The sequence below is a fragment of the Stenella coeruleoalba genome (genome assembly GCF_951394435.1).
Source record: "Stenella coeruleoalba genome assembly, chromosome: 4".
Taxonomy (NCBI): Eukaryota; Metazoa; Chordata; class Mammalia; order Artiodactyla; family Delphinidae; genus Stenella; species Stenella coeruleoalba.
In genome coordinates this window covers 35,513,228-35,526,589 of record NC_137149.1, presented here as the reverse complement: position 1 = coordinate 35,526,589, position 13,362 = coordinate 35,513,228, and the positions used below count along the sequence as shown (strand labels likewise).

At 36.4% G+C, this 13,362-nt stretch overlaps 1 long non-coding RNA gene across 1 annotated transcript in view; it reads left to right on the top strand.

The window, feature by feature from the left end:
- The window catches only part of LOC307185862, a 232,214-nt gene that overhangs the window by 1,463 nt on the left and 217,389 nt on the right, over positions 1–13,362 (top strand). The window contains exon 2 of the long non-coding RNA XR_013828189.1: positions 3,736–3,813. This is a non-coding gene — a long non-coding RNA (uncharacterized lncRNA). The remainder of the gene's footprint in view (positions 1–3,735; positions 3,814–13,362) is intronic.

The following is a 13,362-nucleotide window of genomic DNA, read 5'->3' as shown; positions in this document are numbered from 1 at the left end:
AGTATAAAGAATGATACAGCTCTTTATGTGTACTTTAGAAAGTCATACAAGATGTTTCATTAGCTGGAAGAAACCCAAGAGGCAGAATTGTGTGCACAGTATGGTGCTATTTGATATTTTCAAAGGATATTTATATGTCTGCCTATGCATACATAATTTCTGGAAAGATACACAGAATATACCTAGTTTCCTTAGAGAGGGAGGACTAAGATAAAATACCTATTTTTCATTGTATACTATTCTGTAATTATTAATATTTTATGCATGCAAATATTAAGTAGTTTCATTCAACTTAAAGAAACTAGCTAGTAGAAAAAAAGTAAATAAAAATGAGTTTGTTCATTCAAGATTTGTTTTGGTTAACCAAGAGTAGCCTAACCAAAATACTACGCTTTTTTTGAGGCTGAACTGTGAAAATACTTGGCTGTATCTAATAAGATAATACAGAGTTAAAAAAAGTGTGTTTTAACTGATTTTTAAAAAACGGTGGGCAAATATTGCACATTTTTAGCTAAAAGAAAGGAGCCTGTGAAGAGGAGGAAGGGACATATAATTAATGAAAGAAAGTCTCTAACAAAAAAAGGGGAATTGATTCAAGAGCACAGAGGATTAGCCTTTCATATTTGTGCTCATGATTGATGCCATGGCTGTTTTTGTTACCATGATAACAGCTGACGTTTATTGAAGATTTACTATTGCCAGGGGCTCTGTTATATGCTCTACATGCATTTTTTTCATTTACTTTTTCAAATATGTCATGAAGAAATTTTCATTGAGCACCTACTATATGCCAGATGTGGTTCTAGGCTTATGAGGCACAGAGTGAATAGACTAGAAAAGTACCTGCTTTCGTAGAGCTATTATTCTCTATGAAACGTTCTTGTGGGAAGAAGCAAACAATGCATAATAAATGTGTAAGTAACTTATGAGGAGAGCATGGGCCACTGAAGGTAGGGTACTCAAGAAAGGCCTAGGGGGGATGGTTGAGGCCTTGTATGTTAAGAATTAGCCAGACTTGGGAGGGTGGGAGAGAGGGCTTACCAGATGGAGTGACAAGTAAGTCAAAGGACCCAAGGCTTGTGTAAGTTTGTCATGTGTCTGAGGCACAGAGGGAAGGCCCCCGTGGCTTGAGCATTTGGGGCAATGAAGAAATGTCCTGTGGGATCTTGTCATGTTAAAATGTTATTCTAATAGTGAGGGGAAGCCTATAGAAGGTTTTATGCAAGGGAGTGAAAAGGGATTCACTAATTCCTTCAAACAAGATTTTCTTTTCTATTTCATTACGAAAATAGAAGCAGCCAGAAGAAACCTTGCGCTGATTCCTGCCAACCTGTCTACCCACGTAACGTCTGTGCCCATTTACCTCGTCTTCCAGATTTTAAATAGATGAAGAACTGTCTGTCCTCCACTCTGAAAGTCTCTCCACGTGTGCACTAGATCCTACCCCTTCCCTCTTACTCTTGTCTGTCTCGCATAGTCATTTCCCCCGCTTTAATAAACCGGTCTCATCAGCAAACATATGCCTTTATTTCTCCCATCTTGGATATTTAATAAATACTACAAACTTTCTAATATCAAAACCTGCTAATATCAGAACTTTCTAATATCAAGTTTTCCCCTCAAAACCTGCTTGCTCCACAGTTTTCTCTGCAGGTTACTTTGCGGCAAATCCACTCTTTCAGTTACCCAGGTCATAAACTATGGACTCATCATGCTTGACTTCTTTTCTCTCAGAGTTTACATTCAATGTGTCTGAATGTCTGTTGGGGCTACCTAGAGAATATTTCAGAATATGAGCATTTATCACAACTTCTGCTATCCGCCTGGTCCAAAATACCATCTCTTCCTGGTCTTCACGTTCTACGTTTGTGTTGCCCCCTGCTACCCCCCAACTCTGGTCTATTCTCAACCTAGCAAATTGAATGATCTTTTAAAAATGTAAGTTAGGTGATGTTAATCCTCTCTCAAGACCCCCAGTGCCACCCCATTTTCAGGATAAAACCTATAGTCTCAGCTGTCTCCCAAGCCTCACGTGACCTTGCCCCTTGTTGCCCCTCTGGCCTTCCCTGCTGCCACTCTCCCTTTTGCTCTCTCCCCTCTAGCCACAGCAGCCTCTTTGTAGTTTATTGGATACTGGACTGGCTCCCTCTTAAGGCCTTTGCACTGGCTACTCTGCCTGGTGGGCTCTTACCCCAGATTTCCATGTTTTCTTCTTCCATTTAATTCTGGCATCTGCTCAGATGTCACCTTCTCAGAACTCTGTCTGTATAAAATAACAACTCTCTTGTGTACTACTTCTGTTTCTTTACTCTTCTTTCAAAATATTACTTATGTCTTTCTGATATAATATATATGTATTAATTTATGTCTTCTCCCACCAGAGTGTCATCTCTGTGAGGTTAGAAACTTAGTTTTTTTGTAATAAATTTATTTTATTTATTTATTTTTGGCTGCGTTGGGTCTTCATTGCTGTGCGTGGGCTTTCTCTAGTTGCGGTGAGCGGGGAGATACTCTTCATTGCGGTGCGCGGGCTTCTCATTGCGGTGGCTTCGGGCTCTAGAGCACAGGCTCAGTAGTTGTGGCGCACGGGCTTAGTTGCTCTGCGGCATGTGGGATCTTCCCGCACCTGTGTTACTTTATTACTGTAAAATTTTCTTAACCAAAATTTGGTGAATTTCACTAGTCAGTCTACCTCACATTTTGTTTATGATTCTAAATTGTCTTAAATTGTGTCTAGAGTATGTTCTTGTCCTTTAATTTGGTGAATGTATTAAAATTCTGTGTCCTCAGCATTGGCAGCTGGATTCTTAACCACTGCGCCACCAGGGAAGCCTAGCAACTTTGTTTTTATTTACTCCTTATACCCTGCCCTGGAAAGATACTTGCAGTTTAGTAAACATTCAATTTAAAAAATTGCTTATTCAATTACTCAATAAATTGATATATTTATTACTCAATAATATTGCCTATAAATTAAAATATTCAATTGCTCAATAATATTGACATAATTTCTGAAAAGATACACGGAATACACTTAATTTCCTTTGGAGGGGAGCACTGAGTTAGAAAACAAACCTACCTTTCATTGTATACTATTTCATAATTATTAATATCTTAGTGAATATTGATTACTTTCTCCCAAATTTAAGAGATTAGTTAGTAGATAAAAACTGTAAATAAAATAGTCTACTCTTTTGTAGTCTATTCAATATTGCTTTGGTTAAGCAAATGTGAGCTAGTATAGACTACTTTTCTCACAGCTAAATTGTGAAGATGCTGGGTATATCTAATAAGATAACACAGAGTTAAAGAAGCTATGTTTTCATTTAAATTAAGTGGTTAGGGAGGGCAAAGAAATTTGTTAAAGATAAACAAGGGCATATTAAAAATTTTAAGAGTCTGTTTGATCAAAAGCTGATTTGAATCAGGCAGCATCCAGTCTAAAAGAAAGGGGCTCCAAGGACCAGTATAAAATGAAAGACTTTTATAGGCACAAGGGGACAGGAAGTTATACTGGGCAAAAAGGGGGGTTGGTAATTGAAAAGTTACTTTCCTTTAGGGGATGGCCAGGTTCTATCAGTCAGATTACCTAACTGATTAGGCCATTCCTGACTGACTGGCTTACGATTCCATTTCTGGGTGAGCTAAAACTGTGATTAAGTTCAATCTCAGTTTGTGGATATGGGGCTTAGCATAAGTGACTCCATTTTGGGCATGTTGTTTTGTTTTTAACAGATTAAAGAACTTGTCTGAAGTTAAGGAACTTCTGGAGGGAGAGGCTTAAAATTTGGATGCATACCGTTTCTTTAAAAGGTAATCAACATTTTTATTGATTAACTTTTCTTCTTACCTGAAAGATTAATACATGCATGTGATGAAAAATTTAAGTAGTACCAGAAGAGTCACAGTGAAAAGAAATCTTCTTCCCACGTATGATCCCCAGGGTGCTAGTTTATCTCCCCAAAGGCAACTGTGCCATGTTCTAGAGTACTATCCTCAAATTAATCTCTAGACACACACAAATATGTATCTTCTTCTATATTGCATATCTTTTACACAAATGATACTTGCTATACATGCTGTAGTGCATTTTGCTTAAAATGTGATCTTTACATACGTATTTTAATTCAGTTTAAAAGTAAACTGAATTTCTGAGGCATGTTAATTGCATACACTTCCATGTTGACATTTAAATTACTGGGTTTTTTTTGTTTGTTTGTTTTGTTTTGTTTTGTTTTTAAATCAACTTTGGGCTTATTTCTGCTGAAGCTGCAGAGGGCACTGTAATCCTTCCGAAAGCATGACGTAGCCTTGGATAGTGCTTTGCAGTTCTTGAATGTGGTGTAAATTTTAGGATTTGGAGAAGATCCTGCATCATTTCAAATTACTTACTTGTACTCAGTTCTTTTATGCATCTCATATAAAATTAATTGCAGTATATTTGTATTATGCCATCACCTTCAACAGGAGTAATTTTTGTTTGATAGATACTATGTTTAATTTCCAAAGCACAAGCCTTATTTTAGTTTTGTGACAACTATTTGTGATGATCGCAGACATAGTATCCTTTTCTTTTTAATCATGGTTACACAGGGTTTGTGTGGCATTTTGGAAACTGCCCTGACCTGAGTCAGTCTAATTCCACCATTTATAAACTATTGCCTCACTAGAAAATAATTTATCTCTGTGATTCACCATTTTCTCATCCACAAAATGGGGAAATTGGTATTTCTAAGGTTCCTTTCAGCTTCAGTAAGTGTATAATGTCTTCATAAAAAAAGAAACTTGTTAAAATCCAGTATGGATGAGTGTCAGGTAGAATATGGACGTGTGAGGGGGTGGGAAAAGCGATCTAGGTTACAGACAAAATCTAAGGTAGTCATAGTGCCACAGAGACTGATGGCAGTCCACCAAAATCCATTCCCCTCTTCCTGTCCGGAAAGTAAGGCTACCCTCCCAGCCTGTCTTACACCTTGTCTGCTACTTCTAGGACTAGATAATAAAAACTTCACAGGTGCACTTTTCCTCCCTTGTCCTTGGTGAATATCCCTCCTCTTTCCCTCATTGACTGTTCCAAACCTTGACCACTCTCCTCAACCCTGGGTCCCATCTTCAACCTTACTGAGAAATCCCAGCTGTCAGGCAAGCCATGTCTCATCTCCCAGCCCTCCCACCCCTACAGCCTGGACTCCAACTGATCTATATCCCCACCAATTCTTGCCACTTTTCATGCCCTTCCTGAGAATGAGGTGTCTGTCATTTCTGAGATGCATCCTTACATTTATGCCCTCGATTCTTTCCTCTCAGTCTCCCAGGACTTTGCTTCAGCAATTATTCTGTATTTCAGAAAAATGCTAGAAAACAACAAAAATAAGACTCATCTGTAATTCCAGTACTCTAAAAAATTATCTAGGGCTGTCAAGTGAATATTCCTTACCACCCACCCATCAAATTTCATCTTCCCTAAAGTGGCTTATGTTAATTAAGTTCCTTTCCAATCTTATTTTGAATAGATGCAAGAAATCTATATAGAGAAGCAGCCACATTTATATTTTCAAGAATGGAATCATTCTCTACTTATTGGTGTGCAGTTTGCTTTTTACACTAACAAACCAGCATGTAGATCTTCCTTATTTTTATCTGCCTAATATTCGATTGTATGGTTACATTGTAGTTTATTTAGCCGATCTTTTATGGAAATTTAGATTGTTGCCAATTTTTTCGTTACAGCTTATAATACAAAATCCATCTATGTATTGATACATCTTTACACTTTCATGATTTTATTTTCATAGAATAGATCGCTAGAAGTTGAAATATTGACCCAAATGATATGCTTGTTTTGAATTATAATAAGTACTACCAAATTGCTTCCTAAATAATTTATATTACAGCCAAGAGTATGTGAGTGTTCATTTCTCCATTCCTTCACCATCACTTGATATTATCAGTATTTCTGATACTGATAAAATTTTTTCAATTTTATGGGGAAAAAGGATATTTTATTGTTTTAATTTGCAGTTCCCTGACTGCAAATAGGATTGAATGTTCTTTTATTGCTTATTAGTAATATTTATATCTTACTTTTTGAATTCTCTATTTGGATTAAATAGTCCTTTGCTTCTGTGCCCATTTTTTAAAAATATGGATTGTATATCTGTTCAGATACTTTGCTTACTTTTTAAAATTTGGCTGTTTTCTTACTTTTGAGTCTTAGGAGTTATTTATATATCCTAGATACAAGTCCTTTACCAGATGTTATTTACATATATATGCTCCCAGTTTATGATTTGTCTTAACAATGTCTTTCACACAACAAATGTTTGTAATTTTTATGAAGCCCAATTTATCATTTCTTTCTTTTGTGTATTGTACTTTTGGTGTCATATCTAGGAACTGTTGGCCTAACCCAGGGTCACAAAGGTTTTCTCTTATGTTTACTTTTAAAGTTTTACAGGTTTAGATTTTAAATTATGTCTATGGTCTATTTGGAGTTAATTTTTATATAAGATGTGAGGTATGGATTTATGTTCATTTTTGGCACATGCATAGTCATTTGTGCCAGCACCATTCATTGAAAATATTCTCTATACTACATTGAATTGCCATTGTACCTTTCTAAAAAAGTCATTTGATCTTTTTGTTTATGTCTATTCCTGGACTCTCTATTTCATTCCATTGATACATATGTCTATCTTTAATTGTTATTGTTTTAAGCTACTAAATTTTAGGGCAGTTTGTTATACAGCAGTATATACCTGACAGAGTCACTGTCGAGAACGGTGAAATGTCTGAGATTTTACCCTTCTTGTAAGCTAACAAGTTAGCCTGCCACAATTTCATGGATGCGGGTAGAAGACCCAAGACTTCTGGGTCAGGGATGAGGAAAAGTTTATTACTTATAAAAAACAAAAATTTATTACTTATTACTGCAATAACAGTAGCCAGAATATCAGCATTTTTGTAGTTTTTTAAAAATTTTTATTTATTTATTTTTGGCTGCATTGGATCTTCATTGCTGCGCTTGGGCTTTCTCTAGTTGTGGCGAGCGGGGGCCACTCTCCGTTACAGTGTGTGGGATTCTCATTGCAGTGGCTTCTCTTGTTGCGGAGCACGGGTTCTAGGTGCGAGGGCATCAGTAGTTGTGGTGCACGGGCTCTAAGCACGCAGGCTTCAGTAGTTGTGGCACGTAGGCTCAGTAGTTGTGGCTCACGGGCTTAGTTGCTCCGTGGCGTGTGGTATCTTCCTGGACCAGGGTTCGAACCCGTGTCCCCTGCATTGGCAGGCAGATTCTTAAGCACTGCGCCACCAGGGAAGCCCCTGTACTGGTTTTTTAAACCCCAGTTCCCACAAGACATTGCAAAGAGGGTCAAGTGACACTTGCACACACAGTGGATTTAATCACAAAAGAGGAACCCTGAGCTTAAGAAATCTATATCTTTTATAATGGGTAGTAAGTAAGTATGCCTTTTCTTTGTTCTGCAGTGAGACATCTTCATTTTCCAAGGCTTTTTCTTATACAAATATCCTTGAAAAGATATGTTGGAATAAAGGGTACACAGTGCTTTACTTACAAGATCTACAGAAACATGAGATCTATGGAGAATTGTCTCCCTACATTCATGGTTACTTCTTTCCTGAAGCATTGTATGTCCAATAGAAATAAAATGAAAGCCATGATACCTACTAGCCACTTTCAAAAGTTAAAAAGAAAATCAAGTGAAATTAACTTGAATAACATTTTAGTTAACCAAATATATCCAAAATATTATCGTTTCAACATGTAATCAGTATACAAAAGCTTTAATGAAATATTTTTACACTTTGTTCTTCATACAAAAATCTTCAAAATGAGTGTATTTTATATTCACTGTATGTCAAAATTCTGATGCTAAATTTTGATTAGAACACTTAATCTTGTTGAGAGTTTATAAAACTTATCATTAAAAAATAGATTCACATACTCAAGTTATCTTAAACATACTTAAAAGTTTTTTTAAAAACTGAATCAATTATCAGTTTTTAAATTAAATTAAAAATTTAATTCCTCAGGTGCACTAGGAAATTTCAAGCCCTCAGTAGCCACATGGGACTGGTGGATACTCTGTTGGACAGTATAGCTCTGATCCCTTCGAGTCTAACATATGTCCCTTCCCTGGTTCCCTTCTTTCTGGCCATTGCTCTTTGGTCTCCTTGGTAAGCTCCTTATCTTTGCCTTATTCTTAGATGTTACGGTTCCCTATGGCTTCATTCAAAGTCCTCTGCTGTTTTTATTCTCTGTCCCCATCATTGTTTTAGTTACCATTTGTAGGCAGATAACTCCCAAATCTCTATGTCTAAACCAAAATCTTTTCTAAGCTTTAGAAATATACATCTGACTCTTTACTGAGCATCACATGAACATCTGAAAATTTCCCAAACTAGCCTCATACTTTTCATTAAACTAGCTCTGTCTCCTTTGTTGTAATTTTCAATTGGTTTACAACAACCCAGTTAATATCTAAGAGAAAAAAATTGAAAGTTACTTTTAACTCCTACTCTTGCTTAGAGCCCACAGCTAACAAATCAACAAGTCCTATGGGTTTTTTTCCTAAGTGTTTTTTGAACCCTTGCCTTCTTGTGCATCACTAATACCACTGATATATTTCAGCATCCCCTTCCTTTTGTGACTAACTCCTATTTTTTTTTCCAGAATCAGTTCAAACACCGTTTTCTAAGAAGCCTCTGGTTTCTTAGCCTCTGTGTTCCTGTAGTACCATAGGTATTACTTATAACTTGGAGCATCATATGACTTCCCAACAGGCAGTAAGCTCTTTGAGAGTTGGGCTCAGTCTCATTTTCCTTATATCCTAGTTTTTAAATTATTTAAATGCTTGATGTATATCTTTTTGAAGCATCAGTTGATGACAGTTATTACGCCGTCAACATCTTCATGATATTATAAGAAGTGGAATACACATACTTTAATACTTGTAAAAAATGATTGTCCCCAAAGAAGTTATTTCTGTTCTGAGAGAAGCATGAAAATACCCATGAAGTAAGTTTCTTTCTAAAAATGTTAATTGATACACTACAACTAGAATGGACCATAATACATAATCTTTTTAAAGATTTTTTTGATGTGGACCATTTTTAAAGCCTTTTATTGAATTTGTTACAATATTGCTTCTGTTTTATGTTTTGTTTTTTTGGCTGTGAGGCATGTGGGATCTTAGCTCCTTGACCAGGGATCGAACCTGCACCTGCTGCATTGGAAGGCAAAGTCTCAACCACTGGATTGCCAGGGAAGTCCCGTAGTACATAATTTTTTAACACTTAGAGCCATCTCTGAAATGCAATCTCTGAAATGAGTATATATCAGTAATATTGAGAACCACATCATTTTATTCCAGAATCTATGAAGGGCATTGCATATGTAATTAGCAGAACAAATTGACAAGTGGGGCACATACATTAACATTTGCACGGTGGGTAAGCGTGATTGTTTTGATTATGATTTCCACGTATCTGTTTTTTTGCTTCTTTGACTTTTACAATCATTAACGTATACATCCCAGTACAAGAGGATACACTGAATTTTTATAATAAAACACTTATTTCATTTGGTGAAGTGTAAGATCTGCTCAACAGTAAAACGCCCTGGTTTCGCTTTATTGTTCATATGTTTCTCTAAGTATTTTGAGAAAAACTGTTTAGTTTGGTTTTTGAAAATTTATTTTTGAAGTTCTTTTGCAAATGTATGTGTGAGAACAGCCTGAATTTTCTTAGTGCACAGAATAGTAATGTTTATTTGAAAACCTAATAGTAGTGCTCATTACAGCAAAACACTGACCTCTTTGCTAGAGTGTACCCTTGATTGTTTATTTTTCAGTTTCTTCTAAACAAGTTTGTAATTAGAATTTTCTGTTTGTGAGATAACCTGTCATCTTGTGAGAAACTATTGGAGAGTTAACTGAAAGTGGAAGCAAATCCCAAGGAATCCCTAAAAAATAGCTCACCCCCTTTACCTGGCTTCTTCAGACTGAAAAAAAAACCCAAATAAATCCACTGATAACAACCCAATCCTGTAGGAATTTATGCATCTATTATTTGGAAACAGAGTTCAATGCCCACATTACCTAGGTAAGATATTTGAAAGCAGCTGCCTCAGAGGAACAGGAGTGGGTAATAGATAAGGAGTAGAAACTGCTGTTTCTGTTTTAAGCTTTTTCACACAATTTGATTTGTAAACTCGGTGCACACAGTATTTCAATAAAAATAAAACTTAACATAGAACAAGAAAATTTATAAAAAGAAATTATCAACCCCAAACCTGGGCATTAGTTCCTGTGTTTTCTTATACACTAGATGTACACCCATTGAAAGAAAGCTGGAGTGGTTCTCCTTGAGTGGGGCTTCTCTCAAAGCCCCTCCTGGATATCAGTGGCTGGGGCAGGACTCAGTCATGAGCAAACAGCTGGGGGGAGTCATTACTTGTATCAAGGGAACCACAGGTGAGAGATTCCTCAAACACCCACAAAGAGAAAGAGTTCTTCCCAATGTAGTCCTTTCCACTCTGCTTCCAAAAGCCAGTATGATGGACTGATGTTTCCTGTCTAAAAGGGGAATGAAACTAGAAAACCACTATTTCTGGGATTTTCAAACATGTGTATCCTTCATAAAACCCTGGTCTCTACTCTGAGAAACATTAGAGCAGAATCCACTTGCATCATCCATGTCCTTGATCTCCTTTGCTTGATAATTGAAGAAATAGTAAAATAAAATGAAAATAACTCTAGCTGGGTCAAATTACCATTCTTACTAATCTTTGCCCCTTGACCAGATTTTGTCATTCAGCTTACCATGATTGATGCTGGGGACAAAGTTGCCAGAATGAATTCATGATTTATGACGAGGGGCAGGAAAAATGGAGACAAGGATAAAATTCCCCCTCCTTTGCCTACCTTCTGGGTGTGGCGTGCTATGAGCCCATTGCCTTTGGAGGCATTGAGCTCTGGGTTCTCATCTGTGAGATCCATTTGGGTAGCCAGACAACCCAGAGGAAGTCTCCAGGTAGAGTAAAAGGGAAAAGAGAGATAGAACTTTTGCTGGCTTCTCTGGATGATGTGGGGAGCAAGCTGTTAAGACAGAAGGCAACTCATGGATCTAATGACCCTCTGTTAGAGCAGGTGCCTCTAGATGGGTTATATCACATTTTCCAGATGATGACTGTGGATAGTATTCTCTGGAATTAGATTGTCTGAAACTATTTTATTTTCATTTTCATTCAGGATGACTTCAACCTACTAATAAGTGAATATTGAGAAAGATCAGGAGCTAATGATTAGTTTACCTAATTGTACTTGTTATTCAGTTTTATTTCTTTAATCGTTCCCAAAGTAACACGAGCCTTGTCAACTGTATTTTTTTAAGTGACATTATTCTGTTTTACTGTCAAAGAGTATCAAGCTTTAAAAATAAATGTCAAGAGCCTAATCAAATTTAATCAGAAAGTCTTTTTACCAAATGTATAAATATATATTGTATACAATGCTCACAAGTGTACATTATATATAATGCTCACATTGACATAAGATTACCAGCTCTATCTCAATACACCATGTCAAAATGGACATTGACTAATTTTCCTCTTCACGAATAGGTACATACATAGTGATCATTATCTCGAAAGAAGTATCAGTGAATTCTATCTTTGGGCTTCCTTCAGCAAAGAGCTCACAAAGCAAGTATTTGAGCCAAGCTTACCAAGTGTGCTACAAATTCAAACTGGTCAGAAACCATCGTCAGAAAACTCTTCCTTCCTTTTTGCCATTTTAAATGGTTCAGAGTACATACCAGCTGATTCCTGATTGAGCTTTCCTGACACCATTGAATATCCTCACTTCCTCTTTTCGTATACAAAATCGAGGGCGATGAAGTTGAGGATCATTTTCCAAAATGACTCTTCCTGCTCTAATATGCTCCTCCTTTGATTTCCATGAGAATATTTCATTCTCTTCCAAAATTCTTTTCAAAAATGTATTTTAATTTTTTTTAAAGTATAGTTGATTTACAGTGTTGGGTTAATTACTGCTGTACAGCAAAGTGATTCAGTTATACATATATATATATATATATATATATTCTTTTTTAAATATTCTTTCCCGTTATGGTTTATTATAGGATATTGAATATTGTTCTCTCTGTTATACAGTAGAACCTCGTTGTTTATCTATTCTATATATAAAAGCTTACATCTGCTAACCCCAACTTTCCACTCCACCCTTCCCCCAACCCCCTCCCCCTTGGCAACCACCAGTCTGTTCTCTATGTCCGTGATTATGTTTCTGTTTCATAGAAAGGTTCATTTGTCTCATATTTTAGATTCCACATATAAGTGATATCACATGGTATTTGTCTTTTTCTGACTTACTTCACTTAGTATGATAATTTCTAGTTGCATCCATGTTGCTGCAAATGGCATTATTTCATTCTTTTTTATGGCTGAGTAGTATTCCATTGTATACGTGTACCACATCTTCTTTATCCATTCATCTGTCAATGGACATTTAGATTGTTTCCATGTCTTAGAAATTGTGAATAGTGCTGCTATGAACATAGGGGTGCATGTATCTTTTTGAATTATAGTTTTGTCCATGTGTATGCCCAGGATTGGGATTGTTGGATCATATGGTAATTCTGTTTTTAGTTTTCTGAGGAACCTCAGTTTTCCACAGTGGCTGTACCAACTTACATTCCCGCCAACAGTGCAGGAGGGTTCCCTTTCCTCCACACTGTCTCCAGCATTTGTTATTTGTAGGTTTTTTAATGACGGCCATTCTGACTGGTGTGAAGTGGTACTGCATTGTAGCTTTGATTTGCATTTCTCTGATGATTAGCGATGTTGTGCATCTTTTCATGTGCTTTTTGGCCATCTGTAGGTCTTCTTTGGAGAAATGTCTATTTAGGTCTTCTGCCCATTTTTGGATTGGGCTTTTTTTGTTATTATATTGTATGAGCTGTTTGTATATTTTGGAAATTAAGCCTTTGCCCGCTGCATTGTTTGCAAATATTTTCTCCCATTCTGTAGGCTGTCTTTTCATTTTGTTTGTGGTTTCCTTTGCTGTGCAAAAGATTGTAAACTTGATTAGGTCCCATTTGTTTATTTTTGTTTTTATTTCTATTGCCTTGGGGGACTGCTTGTCAACTGTACTGATGAGGTCAAGAAACATTATATCAATCACGTATTCCAGACTGATCCTTGGTAACTGAGTATCTCTTTATGCCAGGAACTAAGAACTTAGGATACATCTTGATCAAAATAGATAAAAATAGATTTGAAATTCAAGAGATTTGATATTCCAACTACATTTCCATTGCCTG